Raw genomic sequence first — 5191 nt, 5'->3', positions numbered from 1 at the left:
AAACAATCTCAGGGGCACCTGGGTGGCTCAGTCAGTTAAGTGTTCATCTCTTGATTGTGTCAGGCTCTGCACTGTGCATGGAGCCTACTTAAGATTCTTTCTCCCTCTGGTCCTCCCCCACCCCAGCTCACACAGATGTGTATGTGTTCTCTCTAACAAAGAACCCTACACAATCTCATACTTATAGAGAAATTGCAAACATAGTACAAAGATTTTTTTTTTCTGATTTAGAGTAAGTTGCCCACATGTCATTCTGTCATCCTAACATTCTTACGTGTTTCTTACAAAACAAGGCATTCTCCTATATAATTATCATATGGCCTCAATAATAGGAAATTATGGTAGCATCATCATTTAGTCTCTGAGGTTATCACAGTTTCCTCATATGGTCAATTATATATAATTCCTGCCCAGAAACCTAAATTAGAGCAGGATGCAGAAATCTACTGACCAGTCAGTAATAAGAATCATCAGAATTCATCATAGATGGAAACACAAACAAGATTTAGGTAAGGGATGAAAACGGATTCCATGGTCTAATAATAAATTGGTCTAAATATAAAAGAAAAATGTCAACATGATTCTAGGCATTGGCCTCTTATAGATAGGCCATTTCTTAGTACTTTGTAAGCACTATAGAAGTTTTAATTGGGTTTTGGTTTTAAGTTTTCTCAGACTTAAAAAATTTAAGATTCTTATTCATCTTTCAATCAATTATGCCTGCCCTGCGTGTTTGGCTCATGATCCTGCATTTAAAAATTTTGCCTTTAAATCAAGTTCTTTAAATTAATAGTTCTCAACTGAAGGCAATTTTTCCCCCAAGGGTTTCCAGACATTTGGCAATGTCTGAAGACATTTTTGGTTATCATAACTGGGAAGAGGGCTGCTCCTTGCTTCTAGTGGGTAGGAATCAGGGATGCTGCTAGACATCCTTCATGCTCAGCAAAGTCCTCTACAACAGAGTAATCCAGCCTACAATGTCCACTGCTAAGGTTGAGAAACCTTGCTCTAAAGCAAAATAGTTAAAATACCACAATACATTAAAAAAAATCATTCAACACAATGAAGTGGACTTTATTTCAGAGATGCAGGGTGGTTTAATATTTGCAACTCAATGTGATACATCACAGAAACAAGAGAAAGGATAAAAACCCTATGATCATTTCAATAAATGCAGAAAAAGCATTTAATGAACTACAATACCCATTCATGATAAAAACCCTCAACCAAGTAGGTTTAGAGGAAACATACCTCAACATAATAAAGGCCACATATGAAAAACCCATAGCTAACATCATACTCAACAGTGAAAAACTAAGATCTGTTCCCCTAAGTTCAGGAACAAGACAAGGATGTCCACACTCACCACTTTTATTCAACATAGTACTGGAAGTCCTGGACACAGCAATCAGACAACAAAAAGAACTAAAAGGCATCCAAATTAGAAAGGAAGAATTAAAACTTTCATTATCTGCAGAAACTATATATAGAAAACCATAAGAACACCAAAAAATTACTAGAAGTGATCAATGAATTCAGTAAGGTCACAGGGTACACAATCAATATATAGAAATCCATTGCATTTCTTTACACTAATAATGAAGTAGCAGAAAGAGAAATTAAGAAAACAATTTTATTTATAATTGTACTCCCCAAATAATAAAATACCTAGGAATAAATTTAAACAAGGAGGTGAAAGACCTGTACTCTGAAAAGTATAAAGCACTGATGAAAGAAACTGAACATGAAATCTGAGACTAGGGCTAAAAGCAGCCCTCACAGGGTCCTCCATGAGTTTCAGGGTGGTGAATTCCTAGAAAACAGGGCTCTGCAGAAGAGCAGACTGGGCAGGAGAGGTCATAGACCCCAACCTTGGGGAGTGGCCTGGCGGATGCTTCCTTAGCCAGAGCTCAGAACAGACTCATGGCCAGTGAGTGAAGTGAGTTCAATGGCTGAAGTGAGGTACCCTGCCTGGGAGCCTCATAACCCAATACAGGCTACTTTCCTCTAAAAAAATAAAATAAAGAAACTGAAGATGACACAAACAAATGGAAAGATAGTCCATGCTCATTGATTGGAAGAAACAATATTGTTAAAATCTCCATACTACTCAAAGCAATCTACAGATTTAATGCAATCCCTAACAAAATGTCAACAGCATTTTTCACAGAACTCAAACAAATAATCTTAAAATTTGTATGGAACCACAAAAGACCAATAATAGCCAGAGCAACCTTGAAAAAGGAGAAAACTGGAGGTATCACAATCCCAGATTTCAAGTTATACTACAAAGCTGTAGTAATCAAAACAGTATGGTACTGGCACGTACATGCACATGCGTGCGCACACACACACACACAAAGACACATAGATCACTGGAACAGAATATAGAGCCCAGAATTAAACCCATGATTACATAGTCAATTAATCTATGACAAAGGAGGCAAGAATATACAGTGGGTAAAACACTGTCTCTTCAACAAATGGTGTTGGCAAAACTGGACAGCTATATGCAAAAGAATGAAACTGGACCACTTACATCATATACCAAAAAAAATATTCAAAATGGATTAAAGACTTAAATGTAAGATCAGAAACTATAAAAATCCTAGAAGAGAGCATGGACAGTAATTTCTCTGACATCATCTGTAGCAATATTTTTCTAGATAGGTCTCCTGAGACAAGGGAAACAAAAGCAAAAATAAACTATTGGGACTACATCAAAATAAAAAGCTTGTACAGAGCAAAATAAACAATAAAACTAAAAACCTGAATGGAAAAAGATATTTGCAAATGGCATGTCTGATAAAGGGTTAGCATTCCAAAAATATAAATAACTTATAAAATTCAACACTAACCCCCCCAAATAAGCCTATTAAAAATGGGCAAAAGACATGAACAGACATTTCTCCAAAGAAGACATGAGGATAGCCAACAGACACATGAAAGGTGCTCAAAATCACTCATCATTAAGGAAATGAAAAAATCAACACTACCATGAGATATCACCTCACACCTGTCTGAATGGCTAAAAAAACAAAAACAAAAACAAAAACAAAAACAAAAAAAACACAAGAAACAGCAGGTTTTGACGAGGATGTGGAGAAAAAGGAACGCTCGTGAACTACTGGTGGGAATGCAAACTGGTGCAGCAACTGTGGAAAACAGTATGGATGTTCCTCAAAAAATAAAAAATAGAATTACCATATGATCCAGTAATTCCAATACTGGGTATTTACCCAAAGAAAATGAAAAGACTAATTTGAAAAGACACATGCACCCCTATGTTTACTACAGCATTTTTTACAATAGCCAAGATAGGGAAGCAACCCAAGTGTCTGTTGATAGATGAATGGATAAAAGTGTGGTATACATATGCAGTGGAATATTACTCAGTGACAAAAAAGAATGAAATCTTGCCATTTACAACAACATGGATGGATCTGGAGAATATAATGCTACATGAAATAAGTCCACCAGAGAAAGACAAATACCATGTGATCTCACTGCTATGTGGAATTTAAAAACCAAAACAAATGAATAAAGAAAAAAAAGAAGCCAAAAAACACACTCTTTACTCTGGAGAACAAACTGATGGTTACCAGAGGGGAAATCAGTGGAAAGATGAATACAATAGGTAAAGGGGATGAAGAGCATACTTAGTATGTTGAGAACTAAATAATGTATAGAACTGTTGAATCACTGTAATGTACACCTTAAACTAATATAACACCATATGTTAACTATACTGGAATTAAAATTTAAAACAAAATAAAGCAAACTGGTTCAATCTGAAGATCTTTCAACCTCACTTCAACATATTGATAAGTTAAATACCTTGACAAATGAATTTTACTACTTCTGAAATTATTTAAAAAATTATTTAGAGTTTAAATTTTCTTCTTATTACTTACCCAAGTTCACTAAGTATTCTCTAGGAGTATGTATTATTATATTGTTTTAAGAAATTGCCTCCTGTACCTCACTTGACTCATAGATGATAGAATATAATCAACTATTCTAGATTAGCCCTGCAGCATCTTTTGCATTTTGACCAGTACCTTTATTGTCTTGACAAAAGAACAAACTATGGGAATGGTAGACATACTAGGAGCTTTCAGGAAATAGAATAGCCCTCATATTCCTGACTGATTCCATATTTCTTGCACCATCTTTCTATTTGGAGATATACACACACATACACACACACTCAGTCTCTCTCAAAATGTGTGTAGAACACCCTGGGGCCCACTGGTTGTTAACTAGGAACTAGAGGGTATCAGAAAGCAGTACCTGCTTAGATAAACACTGAAGCACAAATCTTACATGATTCCTATCATGATAACCTGTTAAGTGAAACATACCTTTCTAGGAATCAGGCATTCAGTCATCACAGTTTTGTCTAGGGGCAGAGGTTCTTAAACCAGATTCTCTGGCTCCCCTTAATAGGTCCATAGGGCATCAAAATATTCAGACTACGAAAATTAAAGGTTAACTAATAACTTTGGGCTGTAATAGCATTGTCTTATCTCCTACCTTAAATATGTCAATCTTTTTCACTAAGAATTTCATTTTACTTTTTTCTTAGAAAGGTAACTTGGGACAATCTGAGAAGAAAGAATTTAGATGAACCAATTCAGTCAGTCAGTCATGTGGTATGGTTTATCTACCACAAAGAACTGCAATGTATTTTGTGTTCCCTTTCATAGAAATATAGCAATTTCAACCTAGAGAGGTAATGAAATCATTCAATTAAAAGTAGAAGTGACACAGAGAGGTTGATCCATCCAATTTTTTTTTTCTTCCCTCTATGGCCAACACCCTTAGTCAAGTCATCATCATTTCTGGGTAAGACCCTGTAATGAACGGTTTAGGACCACCCTGAAGTCTTGTTACCCTGCATTTTATCCTTTACAAGCCATTCAGATTTATCCTTTGGAAATGCAACTCTGAGCATGTTATTCCTCCGCTTAAGATCCTTGAATGACCATCTATCACCTTAGGATAAAATATAAGTTGCTTAATAGGTCTTACAAAACTTGGTCTCCAAGATTTGACTTCTGCCTGCATTTCCACTGTGGGTTTACCCATGCTGCCCATACCAGACTTTCTAGTCACCTCCCAAAGTACACCTTGCTCTCTGGGCCTGATACACACTTCTCTGACTGGTGATAGCCAGTGTGATAGGGGC

At 36.1% G+C, this 5191-nt stretch overlaps 1 non-coding gene across 1 annotated transcript; it reads left to right on the top strand.

The window, feature by feature from the left end:
* Positions 1 to 1750: 1750 nt before the first annotated feature.
* LOC148163913 (Nuclear RNase P) lies at positions 1751 to 1996 on the top strand. Its single transcript, XR_015768657.1, has one exon.
* The last annotated feature ends 3195 nt before the right edge of the window (positions 1997 to 5191 follow it).

This window comes from Eumetopias jubatus, unplaced genomic scaffold (genome assembly GCF_037043125.1).
Source record: "Eumetopias jubatus isolate StellerSeaLion01/CBP00866 unplaced genomic scaffold, mEumJub1_p1.0 scaffold_7, whole genome shotgun sequence".
Lineage (NCBI taxonomy): Eukaryota > Metazoa > Chordata > Mammalia > Carnivora > Otariidae > Eumetopias > Eumetopias jubatus.
Note: the sequence above shows the minus strand (reverse complement) of the source record. Positions and strands in the feature narration are given on the sequence as shown.